Raw genomic sequence first — 17,689 nt, forward strand, 5'->3', positions numbered from 1 at the left:
ACACTTAAAAACCTCCATGTCTTTATTTTTTTGCAGTACGATGTTTTTTTATTGGGGGGGGGGAGAACAGTTGTGGTCCTGAACTCTAGGCCTGGGCGCTGTCCCTCAGCTCTTCAACTCTACAACTTGAACTACAGCACCACTTCTGGCTTACTTTTTGCTTATGTGTTGCTGAGGAATCGAAACTGGGCCTCATGCATGCAAGGCAAGCGCTCTACCACTGAGCCACCTTCCCAGTCCCTGCAGTAGAACATATTTAAATCAACGTTATTTCCTTTTGTTCTATGCTAGCCTTCAAATGACACATTATTTCTCTTTGTAATACTCTCAACTAGAAGTTTACAGAAAAGTTATATATGAGTAAAAACACACACGAAAAAGTCAGGGACAGAGTTCCCTTCAAGCCTTGGGTTTTTTTCTTGTACAGTCAAAAGGAAAGCACAAGTTAACTTGAACTTTGTCAATCCTCTATGTTCCATTCCTCTCCTGGGATCAGTTTCCACATCCAGTAACAGTTACTTTCAGGAACAATCTATGGTGCTACCTGAGGTATAATGAATGTTTTCTTGCTTCACCGAAATAACACAAGGACACCCTGACCTGAGGTAACAAGTGTTTCAGAGACAACTTAGTTAAGAGAAAATATGAAATTATATTGCTTATAAATACATTATCCATGAGTATATTGAGTTCAAACTTTTGAAATTCTCTATAAATTAAGGCGAATTTTAAATGGGAAGAAGTTTCTCAGATCATTTTTTTTTGAGTGTATGTGCTGCACATTATTTTCCAAGTGTACATGAGTTAACAGTAAGGAAACAATAGCAATAATAGGAGAAAGAGAAATTTTGTGTTTAAGTGTAAGGGTTCAATACACTATAGAAGATTCTACAAATAAGACAACATTGAAACAATAAAGCCAAGTCCAGTATGTAGATTTATGAGAGTGATACAGAGAAAGCATTACTCCTACATAGAACACGAAGTATGAGGCCACTCCCCTTCTAAATCACGCTTGCTCATCATGCAACGTTGTAGAGAGTAGAATGAAAGCATAATTAAGTTTCCAATGCAAATCAGATATAAGAGCATGAACTTAACTGGAAAAAAAATCCATCCTGAGAGAGCAGGGATTATACTAATCATGAACTGTTGGATAAGACCACATTTTTTTCTTTCCTTTACTTATATATTTTATTTTTGGTGGTGGTCTTGGCACTTGAACTCTGGGCCTGGGAGCTGTCCCTCTGGTATTCAGCTCAAGGCTAATGCTCTATCACTTGAGCCACAGTGCCACTTTCAGTTTTCTTGTAGTTAATTGGACAAAGAGTCTCTGGGACTTTCCTGCCCGAGCTGGTTTGAAAACTATCCGAAGATCTCACCACCACCCAGCTTAAGATCACATTTCTCACAGTGTACACTCAGCATATGTAATGTGCATGTTCATCTATCTTTATATGAATTCTTGAGTTAAAAATCTATGCTACAGCTTAGCCTTTACACTCACAAAATGTTTGTAAGTTGTTACTACTGGAGAAATAAAACTTAAGAATGTAAAGAAGTCTGGGAAGTTCAGTTTTCATCCAGCCTGAGCAGAACAGTCTTTGAGAAACTATCTATAATTAACCAGCCAAAAGTTGGATTGGAAGAATTGCTCAAGTATTGGAATACCAGTCATGAGCAAGATTACTGAATAAGAGCTTGAGGCTTTTGCGTACATACATACAGACATACACATACATAGAGGCACTTATATTTGCACACACAAATACACAAATGAAGCAAATATCAGAATATGTAGAAAAGTTAGAAAACAATAGAAAATATGTCCTGTGTAAGACTAGAATCAAGTGATAATTTTTAATGTTAGAAAGTCCTCAAGTGAACGTTCTTCAAAACGTTTAAAACTGTTACATAGATAGGGACCAGAGATAGTAAGAGAGTCAAGTAATCATTATTAAAGGGATCAAATCCATGGCTGTCTGTTTAATTGGTCATTCCTTAACAGAACAAAGGTGGGTTAAGTTGTTAAGGGGAGGGGGACCCAGAGACATTCTTTTCATTCCAAGAACTGGGCTGCTTGGAGCCAAGGATTTTTTTTCTATAATCCCTAAAACAAAAACAAAACCTGTAAAGAAGCTGCCCCAGCTCAAGTCTCCTCTCAGGACCTAGTTCAGTGGGCTTTGAACTGTAATCTTCCAACCTTAGCATCCTCATTATGTATGATAGTTTAAAAAGTATAAATATAAATAATATTCGCAAGAATATCAGTAGAGGAAAAATGATGCAACACAGTTAATTGCGATGTTATTTCCAGAACACGGAAGGCATCACATTAGCAGAGGTGCAGTGTATTTTCACAATGGAGATTAGCTATTCTTGATGTGAATTAAGGGAAATTTGAGGTGCACCCTAAAAGTTGGAAACTGGTGCTCTAGGATGACTTTATGGCATAAATCTTGTGATTGATGGTCATAGAAATAATAGCTTAATCTGAGAAACAACTGCTACTCTTGAAGAATTAATTATAACATGCTTCATAGTTTTATCCTATACCAGAATGTGGCTTTTTTCTGTTCACTTCTCAGTCTGTAACACCCCATTGGAAAATGTATCTATTGCAGAATTACATAACATGCAAACAGGTATATTTTGAATCTCTCAGGTACAGAATGTTCAGAATTTGAAAATGAGTAGTTATTAATCATAGGAATTTTGAAGAACACATACATTCTGTCCTCTTGACAACTTATTTACTTTTAAAAGTTATGGGTTTCCATAGAATTAAACTGTTTTCTGTTTTAGTATAAGAAAGTACTAAATTTATTCTATTTTCAAAATATTGGCATGTATATTGTGAAAAAATTGTCTAGTTGGATATCATTCAAGTTGATCAACCTCTGATAAAGAAGAGGTAAATAATTCAAATTAGATGCCAAATAATACCGATTTTTAAAATTTACTACATAAAGAATAATATTTACAATACCAAAACAGTGAAATTTTATTTCATCAGCTTATATTTTAAATTTAATTTTAATGTGAAAATGATGTGCAGTGGGGTTACAGCCATTGTAAGGTAGTGAATATATAAATTTTCAAACTTGTTATCCCCTCTTTAATCTTTCTCACAATTTTTCCTTCATCCCAATATCCCTCACAAGTTGTAATGTACATTTCCAACTTATTGTCTTGTGAGTATTGCTATTGCATTGGTTTGCCCTTTGTCCTTTGTCTCGCCATTTTGTTGTTCCTGTTCGCTTCCCTAATTAATGTAAATGTATACACAATACACAGGGCACCAAAATCAAACACCCCAGGGGATAAACCATAGGGGAAAATCTCAAAGAAAATAGAAATCACATAGTACATCAAAAACAACAACCGCAAATAAATATCTCTCCATATCTTGGAGTTCATGTTGCTCAGCATCAGCTTATATGGTCATATATACGCATAACAAAGCCACTAAAAAATAATAGTTTTATGGACACTATATCATGGAAACATATGTTAACTGTTTTTTATGGTAAAGGTGGAATTAGGATTGTTGAATTCGCGATTCTCATAAAGGAATTTCAAAAGAGTTTTAAATTTAATGACAGGTAAATTTTAATTGTTCAAACTTTTTAACAACTTAGCCTATCAAGAAAATTTAAAATTGCCTGGGAAAATAGGCTTTCATGCAAAGAAATCCATGGAGACTTAGCTGAGAGGGAGCAATGTGGGCGAATATGGCTCATTTTCACACTAAACAAACAAACCTCACAAACCTTGCAGTAAATCCTTTAGCTTCCCTTGAGAATTTTCCTTACCTAGGAAATGTACTCTCACTGTGTGAAACAAGGTTGCAGTGGAATTTAAATTCAAAGTTCTTAAAAAAAAAGACATCAAAATTTGTGAATTGACATTTAATTACCAAACATAATTCTCTGAAAAAGAAGGAAAGATATAATTCAAAATGACTTGATTTTATTAAAAGTATGAGAAAAGAGTAGTGAAGAGAGATGAGAGAAACCATAGAGGATTGTTTTCTCTCCAGTGGTGTAATGGGTTCCTGATATTGTTTCTTCCATTCTATTTTCACAAGCTATCAAGTGTGGCTGAGGACTGGAGTAACCAGTTCAGACAAACAATACACACAGAAGAAAATATTTCCAGTACATGTAGATGATTTATAACCTTTAACAATCTATTTATATCTGTTCAAAATTCTCCCCTACCACAAACTGTATTCTTTGAACATCTTTGTTTGCTTTTCCAAAGACTGCCTTTCATTAACTGCTTAAAATTTTGTGAGATCATATACACACACTTTAGAGATTGCTGTTTGGTGGTGATTTTTGTGTGTTTTTGTTTGTAGTTGTGTTTTTAACTGAATTTCAAAAGGTTGTGCAAGTGTGTTACAATTAAATATGTCTATCTAATTGTCAAATGCTCCTGGATTAGAGTCACTCCTTCTATCAGTCTGAACCAACCCTTTCTCCAAGATTTATTTCAGATTTACCACTTCCTTTATTACTTGTGTACATTGAGTATTCTAGCTGTACTTGCCTCTTTTCCATTTTTCATTCATTTTATGTCTTTACTATTATTTCTTTCTGGTTTCAACTTCCTGATAGTCATTCTGTTAAACTGTCTGTTAATAATTTGAAAGGTTTATATACTTTCCATGGAGTTTCAATCCTGCATACACTTGAACTGCAATAACAATTTGCGAGACTGGAGACGTGAAGAACCTAGACCTGATTTTATTCTCATCTTTTTGGAAGATTAATCTTTAGTCAACAAGGAAGTTTAAAAATCGCTTAGAATTTATACGTAACTACCAGTTTTTATAAATGGCTTTGTACAATAGTGTGTGATTATTTTATTTTACATGGGATGATATTTTCTACTAGCTATAAGTTTTGGAAAAAGAAGAAAACTAATATTTACTACTGTAGAGGAATATGATAGAAATAGAAGACAGATTTTATGTTTGTCACATCTATGATGAGTACCCATATGCAAAACTTAAAGTCATATTCCTTGCTATGCTAGACAGATAGGGAAAACATATGATAAGGCAACACATGATAAGGCAACTATTAGTGACTTTAAACTTTACCTTCTTATGTGATGAAATTTACTTTATTAGCTAATATTTGGGTTTGAATAATGGAAGGCTGATCTATTTAACAGATTTCTGGAAGGCACCTACTGAACAACGCAAATGGTGGGAGATACTATTTCTACACTTTAATGAATGATTGAACTTACTTGGCATTTATGCTTGGTAAATAAATCATCTCTATGGTAACTTGATTCCTACACTTGAAAAACTTTTAATGTCACTATTATCTACTTGTCAAGTGTTATTTTGGTGAATAAGATTTTTAAAATTTATTTGAAAAGGAATATACCTTCAGAATATTAAATGTAGGTTATCATTGGTTTGAGAATGATAACATTTTTATACTACAGAACTAAGTTTTACTGAAGTACCAGTGTTTTGAAGCACTAAGGATCTTCTCAATTAATGGTTTTCTAAATTATATTTGACCTCGAAGTCAAGTTTTCCTAGCCTTGGTAGAACAATTATGGATCTATCATTCCAGGAATTATTTTTGGCCTACTTATGCTGGACTGAAATCTTTCATTTATCATTAGGAGAGGGGTATAAAAATAATTTGTGACATTTGTGATTTTGTTTACTCATATGGGCTGGTCATCTGTAAATTGAAAGTTTGAACTACAGTACTTTCTCTCATATTTTGTGATCTCATCTTTCATTTTAAGTTGCCTTACATTTCACAATTGCTTACTACTAATTCCTACAAGGAATTGGGGCGCTGAAATATTATAGGAAATGAGAAATTGAGATGGGTCTTCAATTACTTTTCGTTAGCATGTTGCAAGGGCCAAGGTCAGAAGTCTTGACCTTGCTTTCTGATGATGCAGATAACTGGGACCTTGTATCCTCAGACCCGGGGATACTACCTGATTGGATGGTAGACAGACCAGGATATTATGTAAACATGCATATGAACAATTTTTTCATCTTCTTGGCTTTAGCTACTTTTGAAATGATAGGTATAATAAACAATTATATTTTGATAAAATACCTTCTATTCTGAACAATTCGGTCTAAACTGGTAATCTCTCTCTGAACCCTTGTAACTAAGATTAGTTTTGTTCCAGTAAGACAATCTATGCTGTCAGAGTAAATATTCTGGTTGGTTTGTTCCTACATGGAAGAAGGGTAAAGGGTCTGGAAGACATTTGTGCCAGTGAGACTTCGTTGCGAAATTTTAAGCTGCAGAAGTTTAGAAGTAGCTCTTAAGCAAGGCTTACTTTGAATCCATTAGCTCCACAAAGCTAACTCAGTTGATAAGTAAGTACTTGAAAAGCCATCACCTTTGGACTTAGCTATAAAGGCTTCAAAATATGATCAAATTTAAAATGAAAATGACAGTGTAGTCATTGACAAAAATTGCAAATGTGAGTAATCCACCAAACAATATAAGTTTTTCCCACTAAACACAGAAATTTAGAGAAATAAGATCAATAGCATTTTAGGAACAATAATGGTTCCTTGTTACAAATAGGCAACCAAGGATATATGCCTGTATAAAGATTGCATCATGAACTACTTAAATTTAGAGGATACTACATGCTTCAGCAGCAGGTCTACCCAAATGACAACAATACAGAGATTAACATGGCACTTGCAGAAGGATGATACAAAAATTCGTGAAATATTCCATATTTTTCATTCTTCAAATGCAAGAAATGAAAAACAGTTATTAAAGAGTTGATTACAAAAATACAAGTGTAACAATACATGTAATTCATAGAATTAAAGGTTAGTTTGACATCAGTGTATTAAATCTTCACTTTAGAAAGGCCCTTATATAGCATAACCTTTACAAAACTTGAAATTAGATAACATTGTCATCTTCACCCAAAGAAATAAAATACTATAAGGACCTAGGAAAAAAGGAATCTTAACTTTTTCTATATGAAATGTAATCTGAAAGGACACATTTATTAATGAACCTATATATTATAAAAATGTAGGCTTTAAAGTATTATATCTAGAAGATAATGAAATAGATTATGGACTTTATACAAACCTAGATATACTTTTTTTCTTTTTTTTTTTTTTAAATTTTATTTTATTTTATTTGAGAACATACTGTACAGAGGGGTTACAATTACATGGGCAGGATAATGCATACATTTCTTACCAAGCATTGCAGCCTCCTCCTTTGTTTACCCTTCACCTCCCTTCCCAGCCTCCCCCCTCCCTCCCAACCAATCATACCCCCCCTCCCCCCCCCCACCGACAGTGTAAAGCTGGTTTTGACATGACATTTTGTACTTCTCATTGTTGCAACAGGTCCACCTGAATCCTTAAACGACTTGTTTGTCCCCATCTCCTCCACATGTTATACTGACATCAAATATAGTGAAAGCGGGGGTTACCTGTGGGGGAGGGACATACAAAGCAACAAAGAAATAATCTTATAAATGCGTTAGAAACCCATGCATGAAAGAAACAAAAACATTAAAATACATATTTGAGGTTTTGTTTTCCTAACATCACATTATCTGACTTTTTCTGCTTGACTCATACCTATACTAGATATTGCAAATAAGGGAAACCATGGGACCTATGTTTCTTTGGGCCTGGCTTACTTCACTTAATATAATCTTTTCCAAGCCTTTCCATTTCCTAACAAATGGGGAAATGTCATTTTTTCTGATGGAGGCATAGAATTCCATTGTGTATATATACCACATCTTCTTGATCCATTCATCTACTGAGGGGCATCTGGGTTGGTTCCATGTCTTAGCTATGGTAAATAATGCTGCAATAAACATAGTTGTGCTGGTAGCTTTAGTGTGGCCTTGTTTGTGATCATTTGGGTAAATGCCCAAAAGTGGGATTGCTGGGTCGTTGGGGAGCTCTATGTGTAGTCTTTTGAGGAACCTCCATACTGCTTTCCAAAGTGGTTGAACAAGTTTACATTCCCACCAACAATGAAGTAAGGATCCTTTCTGTCCACATCCCCTCCAGCATCTGTTGTTGTTAGAGTTCTTGATTTTTGCTGTTCTAACTGGAGTGAGGTGATATCTCAATGTTGTTTTGATTTGCATTTCTTTTATGGCTAGGGATGTTGAACATTTCTTCATGTGTCTATTTGCCATCCTTCTTTCTTCTTCAGAGAAGCTTCTCTTTAAGTCTTTCGCCCACTTACTTATTGGGCAGTTGTTTCTTTGAGGATTTGTTGTTGGGGAATTTAATTTTTTGAGTTCCAAGTATATTTTAGATATGAGACCCTTGTCCGTTGTATGGCTAGTAAAGATCTTCTCCCAGTCCGTGGGCTTTCTATTGATCTTGCTAGCTATGTCATTTGCCCTGCAGAAGCTCTGCAACCTTATACAATCCCATTTGTCCAGCCTTTCTTTGATTTGTTGTGTTTCCGGGTCTCTATTCAGAAAATTTCGGCCTGAGCCAAGGAGACCCAGGGTTTCTCCTATTCCATCCTGTAATGTTTTCAGAGTGTCTGCTTTGAGTTCAAGGTCTTTGATCCATTTGGAGTTGATTCTGGTGCAGGGTGATATATAAGGATCTAGCTTAAGTTTTCTACATGTAGTTAACCAGTTTTGCCATCACCATTTACTGAAGAGGCTGTCTGTCTTCCATTCTATTGTTTTAGCTCCCTTATCGAAGATTAGATGGCTATAGGTCTGTAGGTTCATTTCTGGGTTTTCAATTCTATTCCATTGGTCCTGAGGTCTGTTCTTATGCCAATACCAAGCTGTTTTGATTACTATGGCTTTATAGTAGAGTTTGAAATTTGGTATTGATATTCCTCCAGCAGTGTTATTTACGTTGGGGAGCGTTTTTGCTATTCGGGGTCTTTTATTGTTCCATATGAATTTTTGGATTGCCTCTTCTATTTCCTTGAAGAATGAGGGTGGAATTTTGATAGGTATTGCGTTGAATTTGTAGATAGCCTTGGGAAGTATTGCCATTTTCACGATGTTAATCTTTCCAATCCAGGAGCATGGGAGGTTTTGCCATTGTTTAAGTTCTGTGTTGATTTCCTTTTTCAAGATTTTAAAGTTTTCATCATAGAGGTCCTTCACTTCTTTAGTTAAGTTAATTCCTAGGTATTTTATTTTTTGTGGGGCTATTACAAATGGAGTTGCTTTCCTAATTTCAGCCACACTTTTCTCATTGTTGGCATACAGAAAAGCCATTGATTTTTGGGGGTTAATTTTATACCCTCCTACTTTGCCAAAGTTTTGAATCAGCTTGAGTAATTTGGGAGTGGAGTCTATGGGATTCTTTAAATACAAGATCATGTCATCTGCAAAGAGGGAGAGTTTTATTTCTTCTTTCCCTATTTGGATCCCCTTTATGTCTGCATCTTGTCTTATTGCTGTAGCTAGGCATTCTAATACTAGATTGAAGAGAAGTGGAGAGAGTGGGCATCCTTGTCTTGTTCCTGAGTTAAGGGGAAATGGCTTTAGTTTTTCACCATTGAGTATAATGCTGGCTGTAGGTTTGTCATATACAGCCTTTATTGTATTGAGGAATGTTCCATGGATTCCTAATTTTTCAAAAATCTTCATCATAAAGGGGTGTTGGATCTTGTCGAATGCTTTTTCTGCGTCTATTGAGATAACCATGTGGTTCTTATTCTTGCTCCTGTTGATGTGATGAATAATATTAATTGATTTGCGTATATTGAACCAGCTTTGCATCCCTGAAATGAATCCTGTTTGATCGTGGTGTATGATTTTTTGGATGAATTGTTGAAGTCGATTGGCCAAAATTTTGTTGAGAAGTTTCGCATCAATGTTCATCAAAGAAATGGGTCTATAGTTCTCTTTCTTTGATGAGTCCCTGCCTGGTTTTGGGATGAGGGTTATGATGGCTTCATAGAATGTGTTCGGTAGTGAGCTTTCTCTTTCAATTTCATTGAAGAGTTGAAGGAGAATTGGTGTGAGCTCTGCTTTGAAGGCCTTGTAAAATTCCGCTGTAAAACCATCTGGTCCTGGACTTTTCTTAGCTGGGAGGTCTCTTATTGCTGTTTCTATTTCAATGCTTGATATGGGCCTGTTAAGATAGTTTAACTCATCTTGGTTTAGTTTTGGCATGTCAATATTTGCTAGGAAGAGGTCCATTTCTGTCAAGTTCTCAAACTTATTAGCATAAAGTTTTGAGAAGTATTCTCTTATAATGTTCTGAATCTTGCTTGTTTCCGTGGTGATGTTTCCATTCTCATCTCTGAGTTTATTAATTTGGGTGTGTTCTCTTCTTTTTCTGATAAGATTTGCTAAGGGTCTGTCAATTTTGTTAAGTTTTTCGAAGAACCAACTCTTTGTTTTGTTGATTCTTTCTATAGTTTTTTTGGATTCTAATTCATTTAATTCTGATTTAATTTTGATTATTTCTTTCCGTCTACTGGATTGGGGTTTATCTTGCTGCTCTTTTTCAAGGAGGTTTAGATGTGTCATTAAATTGTTAGTTTCAGATCTCTCCAATTTGTTGATGTAGGAGCTCAGAGGTATAAACTTGCCTCTGAGTACTGCCTTTGCTGTGTCCCAGAGGAGCTGGTATTTTGTGTGTTCATTTTTGTTGAATAGCATGAACATTTGAATTTCCTTTCTAATCTCTTCCATGACCCACTCATGATTCAGCAGTGTGTTGTTCAGCCTCCATGTGATACCGGACTTTCTTTGGTGGCTTTTGATGTTGAGTTCTAACTTTATTCCCTTGTGGTCAGAGAGAATGCAAGGTATAACTTCAATGTTTCTGAATTTAGACAAGTTTGTTTTGTGGCCTAAAATGTGGTCTATTTTAGAAAACGTTCCATGTGCTGCTGAGGAAAACGTGTATTCTGATGCTGCTGGGTGAAATGTTTGGTAAATGTCTGTTAAGTCTAGTTGATCTATGCAGCTGTTTAGATCTGCGGTTTCTCTGTTGAGTTTTTGCCGAGTTGATCTATCTAGTGGGGAGAGTGGTGTGTTAAAATCCCCAATGATTAATGTCTTTGGATCTATATGGGATTTGAGGGAAAGTAGTGTTTCTTTGATAAATTTGGGTGCTCCATTGTTTGGCGAATAGATATTTAGAATTGTAATATCCTCCTGAAGGAGAGATCCTTTAATTAGTATGTAGCGACCTTCTTTATCTCTTTTCATGAATTTTAATTTGAAGTCTATTTTATCTGATATTAGGATTGCAACTCCCGCCTGTTTATGCGGTCCGTTTGCTTGGTAGATTTTGTTCCAGCCTTTAACATTGAAAATGTGTTTGTTTTTATGGGCAAGATGTGAGTCCTGCAGGCAGCAGATAGAAGGGTCTTGTTTTTTAATCCAACTAGACAGTCTATGTCGCTTAATTGGAGAGTTCAGTCCGTTAACATTAACAGATAGGACTGAGAGGTATTTGGGAGTTCCTGCCATGTTATCTACCTTCCTGGGGGCTGCGAAAACTGGGTTCTTCCTATGGTTCTTGGATTCTCAGTTTGGGTGCAGTTTCTTGGCCTTTATTGTGGTCTTGTTGGTTTTCTATGTGTAGGACATCTTTAAGAATCTTTTGTAGGGCTGGTTTGGTGGAGATGTATTGTTTCAATTTTTCTTTGCTATGGAAGGTTTTTATTTGGCCTTCAGTTATGAAGGAGAGTTTAGCTGGGTACAGTATTCTTGGTTGATAGTTGTTTGTTTTTAGGGCGTGGCATACATCATTCCAGGCTCTTCTTGCTTTGATTGTCTCTGCTGAGAAATCTGAGGTGATTCTAATTGGTTTCCCTTTATAAGTGATTACCCTTTTCTCCCTGACAGCTTTAAGGATCTTTTCCTTGTTCTGAGTTGATCCTGTGTGGATTATAATGTGGCGGTGGGATGTCCTATTCTGGTCTGGTCTATTTGGGGTTCTAAAGGCTTCTTGTATCTGGACAGGCCTATCTTTTTGCATGTTTGGGAAGTTCTCTGCTAGGATCCTGTTAAACAGATTTCCTAGACCATTAACTTCTGTTTCTAGGTGTTCCTCTACACCCATTATCCTTAGATTAGGCCTTCTGATGGTGTCTTCCAGGTGTTGGATAGATCTATCATATTTCTTGGACTTGTCTTGTATGGTTGTATGTTCTTTCTCTATAATATCTAGGCTATCTTCAATCCCTGAGATTCGATCTTCTGCATGGTCTAACCTGCTGTCAAGACTCTCTACTTTGTTTTTTATCTCTTTTCCTTCTAGTTGGTCAGCTTTGATGGCTTCAAGTTCTTTGTTGAAGCTCTGTTTTACGTCTTGTATGAATTTCTTTACTTCCTTAATTTGGTGTTCAGTGTTTGTCCTCAAATCACTTAGTTGATTGGTTATGGTTTCTTTGGGCTCCCATTCCTTCTGTTGGGTTCCATTCAGCATTCCCTTTGTGGTCTCCCTGACTTCCTTCAGCTCTTTGTTAATGGATTCCATGAATGCCTTTAGTGATCTTTGTATGTTCTCTACCTGGTCTCTCAATTCCTGTATTACTCTTTGATTAGCTTCCTCCCGTTCATGGGATTCCTGCAGATATCTTTGAGTGTTCTCAGCCTGCTCACGCCATTCCTCCCTTTCTCTTTGAGTATTCTCAAGTTGTTCACGCAAATCCTGTATCAGTTTTTGAGTAGCTTCCTCACGCTTATGATATTCCTGTATAAACTTCTGGGATGCCTCCTCTCTCTCCCTATCACGCTCATACACAGTCCTTTGTACGTTGTCAAACTTTTCATTTATCATGTTTGCCACCAGTGTTTGTAGAGCTGTTTGGGAACTCTCCTCTGGATTATTCATTATCTGTTCTAACCCCTGATTATCAGGATTGGGAATTGAGATACCCGAATTTGCCATTTTTCTTGTGTTTTTCCGGCTTACTCTGCCCATTTGAGATGAAGATCGCACCAGTTTTGTGCTAGAACACTATCTTAAGGCAACCATCAACCAAAGTTTGCATTTGTACAGTCAATAGTCTACAGATACAATCTAGTTCAACAGATACATCTATTGACATCAAACAACTATATGTTAAAGGACTTCGAACCGCAGAGAAGAATTTGGAAAGCCAGAAATTATTACTGTTAGGAAGAGATGTGGGTAAAAAATAGGAATAGATTGGTGTGGGGAGGCACAGGGAGAGTTAACTATGTCCTAATCACAATGCAGGAAATAGGTTTGGTAGGATGTAAGTAGAGAGAGAGAGAAAAAGAAGAAAGGGAAAGGGGAATGAAAAGAGACCAGAAAAAAAATAGAAATGTAGAAATTAATGTTATTTTAGAGATTAAAAGACCATCTATTTATAGAGGAATATGAATATGTTGAGAGAAAGGGAGGGACATAGAGGAGATGAGAAAAACTTTAAAAAAATGCTTAAAATATTGTATAGGTATAAAGTACTGCTATTAGTGAATTTAAGTCTCAGAGGTTTTGAATTGAGTAATAAGTTTGTGGATTAAGTGTGTACACAATGGGGGATAGGGTCTACTGGTTAACTACGGGTTTATCTGAGGATGTGCAGGACGAGAGTTAAATCACATAAAGATGAACAAAGAGGAAAAGATGGAAAGGATAGGAAAGTGAGAAGAAAAGATCAGTTCAGTAGAGCTAGAAAAAAAAACAAAAAGATAATTAAGAATGAAAGAAAAAGAGAAAGAAGACAAGAAAAGAAAAGAAAACACACATTCACGTATTCCTAAAATAAAAATTATAAGAGGAGAAGAAAAAAAAAAAAAGTTAATGGAAAACAATTATTTTTTCAGAAGAGGCAAAAATTAAAGATTAATAAAAGTTTTAGAAAAGCAAAAAAATTTTTTTATATATATATAAGGTAACAAAAAATGAAAAAAAAAACAAAACAAGAAAAAGAAAAAAAGAAAAGAAGAAGAAGAAAAAAAAGTTCTTTGATTTTTTTTTTTTTTTTGGGAGGGGTGGGAAGAGTCCTGTATCTCCCTTTTGTCTGTAACCAGAGTCTGGTTGGAGTCTTTGGTCAGCTTGAGGTCCTGTGGCTTGATTGGTTTCTTAAGTCAGTTTGTTCGAACAGGCAGAAAAATGCTCTGCTTTACCCAAGATTTTGAGATCCCCCTCCCAGGTTAGTTTACTGGGAGGGTGATCTGCTTTGAGAATCACAAAAGAGGGGGATGCAGTGATGAGGCTAGGTTCTGGGTAGAGTTGAGGCCTTTCAATGAACAGTAGCTTTTCCCTGGGGCTATTTTGTGAAAAAAAACTCACAGCACCCAGCCTGGAGCCATTCTCAGGGTTTCTGTTTTTCAATTGATTGTGGTGGCTGCTAGAGGGAGGGGCAGCCTCTGGCTCTGGCCACCCAGCGAGGAGAGCCACTCCAATGGCTGGTGCCTGAGCTGGGCGACCCCTCCCTGGATGGAACTGAGTCTGTGAGGTCACCTCGCCGCCAAGTTCCTGTGACCTGCCAAATGACTAGCTCTATTCCAAGGCCTGAGCTGGAGCTAGCCGCTCCTCCGAGCTTTGTCGGTATCCAAGATGGAGATCACCGGTGCTGGGGGGGGAGGGGTGGCCTTCCCTCCTCTGCTCCCAGAGGAGTGAGGAAGTGGGGCTTCTACTCACGCGGAGTCATGGATCTCGGGTCGTCTCTGGTCTGCAAAGTGCAGGATGAAGTTGTCCGCTCCTTGTCGGTTCTTGCTGGTGTTGAGTAGAATCCGCTCCACCGCTGCGTCTGGCTCCTTCGTCCCGGACTGCGTCTCAGGTATGCCTCCGTGGCGGTGGTCGCCGCTGCGACCCTGCCGCCGCAGCGGCAGCTGCTCAGATGTGTCTGCTTGGCTTCCCCTCTCTTGACTAACTCTCTGTCCTGTGATGGCACACTTGGTGTGATTCTCTGGCTTGGGACTGTTCACTGGAACTCTGAAACTGTTTTCTATGCAAGAGCTTGTTCAGATTCCAGCTTCTCCTCCGCCATCTTCCCGGAACTCGATATACTTTTTTTCAGACAAGCACCAGGAATAACTTTAGTTTCTATACTATTCATTTCAACAGATAAGTTAAAATTAAAAAAAAAAACACAAACTCTGCAGAAATCATTATAGATGCATAAAACAACTCTTGAATACATTTTGACATCAAAGTGAGGCAATTCACGTGGAAGAATACCATGGAATCGATGAATTTTTAAATTAAGATATTGCTGTTGCTTTTTATTATGAAAATATTTTGTATGGACACAAAGGATGGAATGGCACTTTTGAAATTTAAGAAACTTAACCAAACCATTACTACGTAGGAGAATAATTTGTACAGCCTTCTACAACTTCAAAGAGGTAGTGATACATACTTATCCTTTTGGCAATATCAAATGCAGTTTCTTCCAAGTTGTTCTTCAGACCCGGTTTGAAATAATGGTTCACCAGAAGGAGATACAGCATATCTGCTATTTCTATTCCCAGCAGCAAGATGCAAGGGGGTCAAGAGGCCTTTAGTTTGCAGATTGGTATCTGCATCATGATGAAGTAAGAAAGAATCCATTCTGGTATTAATCCACATATAAGTACTATGCAGGGGTGCCAAGACATTCACAGTTATTGCATGAATATCTGCCTTGAGCTACCAACTCATGGACAATGGCTACATGTCCACTCTAGGCTTCCCGATGAAGAGGGTTATACGTATCCTCATCCCTGGTATTCATATGAGTGGCCTTTTTGAAAAGTAGTCTCCCCACTGCAGTAAGCCCAAAGAAGAAATTTGCATGCATTCTTCTTCATTATTTTCTTGCAATTGCTACCATTCCTCACGTTTGCATCTTGTTCCTTGTCTTCATCAGAATTGCCTAACTAGAGACTTTGAGTACCAGTGGGAATGAGTTGTCCATGTATTTCCCCAATACTTCACGTTGGTTGAACTGGTCAGAAAAATCTGGTGAATTTTCTGCATGTTTTTTCACCATGATTTATTTTCTCTTTCTTCATTTTTACCATTTTAAATTATTCTAACTGGAGAGTAGGGAATTGATAGAGAGCAGAGGAAAGACTTTCCTCTGTATTCAAATGCACAGACTGAAAATGAGGACCAGTGGTGTCTTCATATGTAGCTTATTCTAGGAATGAGAAAATAGGAATCAATGCCTTCTACGTAAATGATTTGGGAAATACAATGATATACTGTAAGAGAACTTACTATTCAATATATGACTTTAAGAGCTTTCTAATATATCCATTATTTATTGGTACTCAACATTAGAAAAAAATGTATAAAGCAGTAGTGAAATAGAAGTCCTTTGCATGACTACTTAAATACCATGTTTTTTTTTTATTGTGAAAATACTGTACAGAGGGTTTACAATTACATGGGCAATATAGTGAGTACATTTCTTATCAAGCCTTGTAGCCTCCTCCTTTGTTTACCTTTCCCATCCCTTCCCAGCCTCCCCTACTCCACCCACCCAATCCTCCCCCCCCCACACACAAAAGTTGTAAAGTTCGTTTCAAGGTGACAACGTGAACTTCTCATTGTGGCAACGGGTCCACTTGTATCCTTATTTAAACGACTTGTTTTTCCCCTCCCTCTCCACAAATTATGCCGACATCAAATACAGTGAAAGCAGGGGTTATACTATGGGGGAGGGACATACAAAGCAACAAAGAAATAATCTTATAAATAAGTTAGAAACAAATGCATGAAAGAAATAGAAAACATTTAAATACATATCTTAGGGTTCATTTTCCTAACTTCGCCTTATCTGACCTATTCTGCCTGACTCATATATATACTAGATATTGCAAATAAGGGAAACCATGGGACCTATGTTTCTTTGGGCTTGGATTACTTCACTCAATATAATTTTTCCAAGTCTTTCCATTTCCTAACAAATGAGGCAATGTTATTATTTCTGATGGAATCATAGAATTCCATTGTTTATATATAACACATTTTCTTGATCCATTCATCTATTGAGGGGCATCTGGGTTGGTTCCATAATTTAGCTATGGTAAATAATGCTGCAATAAACATAGTTGTGCTGGTAGCTTTAGTGTGGTTTTGCTTGAAAACATTTGGGTAAATGCCAAAAGTGTGATTGCTGGGTCATAGGGGAGCTCTATGTGAAGTCTTTTGAGGAACCTCCATACTGCTTTCCAAAGGGGTTGAACAAGTTTACATTCACAACTACAATGAAGTAAGGTTCCCTTCTGTCCACATCCCCTCCAGCATCTGTTGTTGTTAGAGTTCTTGATTTTTGCCATTCTAACTGGTGTGAGGAGGTATCTCAATGGTGTTTTGATTTGCATTTCTTTTATGGCTATGGATGTTGAGCATTTCTTCATGTGTCTATTGGCCATCCTTCTTTCTTCTTCAGATAAGTTTCTCTTCAAGTCTTTAGCCCACTTATTTATTGGACAGTTGTTTCTTTGAGGATTTGTTGTTGGGGGATTTAATTTTTTGAGTTCCACGTACATTTTAGATATGAGAACCTTGTCCGTAGTATAGCTACTGAAGATCTTCTCCCAATCCGTAGGCTTTCTATTCATCTTGCTAGCTATTTCCTTTGCCATGCAGAGGCTCTGCAACTTCATGCAATCCCATTTGTTCAATCTTTCTTTGATTTCTTGTGTTTCTGGGTCTCTATTAAGAAAATGTCCGCTTGCACCAAAGAGACCTAGGTTTTCTACTATTCAATCCTGTAAT

The 17,689-nt window shown here is 36.9% G+C and overlaps 1 pseudogene; it reads left to right on the forward strand.

Annotated features, from left to right (window-relative positions):
* The first annotated feature begins 6,655 nt into the window (after positions 1-6,655).
* LOC122125980 lies at positions 6,656-6,755 on the forward strand (annotated as a pseudogene).
* Positions 6,756-17,689: the final 10,934 nt, after the last annotated feature.

The sequence above is a fragment of the Dipodomys spectabilis genome, unplaced genomic scaffold, assembly GCF_019054845.1.
Source record: "Dipodomys spectabilis isolate Male_0828 unplaced genomic scaffold, ASM1905484v1 ptg000269l, whole genome shotgun sequence".
Lineage (NCBI taxonomy): Eukaryota > Metazoa > Chordata > Mammalia > Rodentia > Heteromyidae > Dipodomys > Dipodomys spectabilis.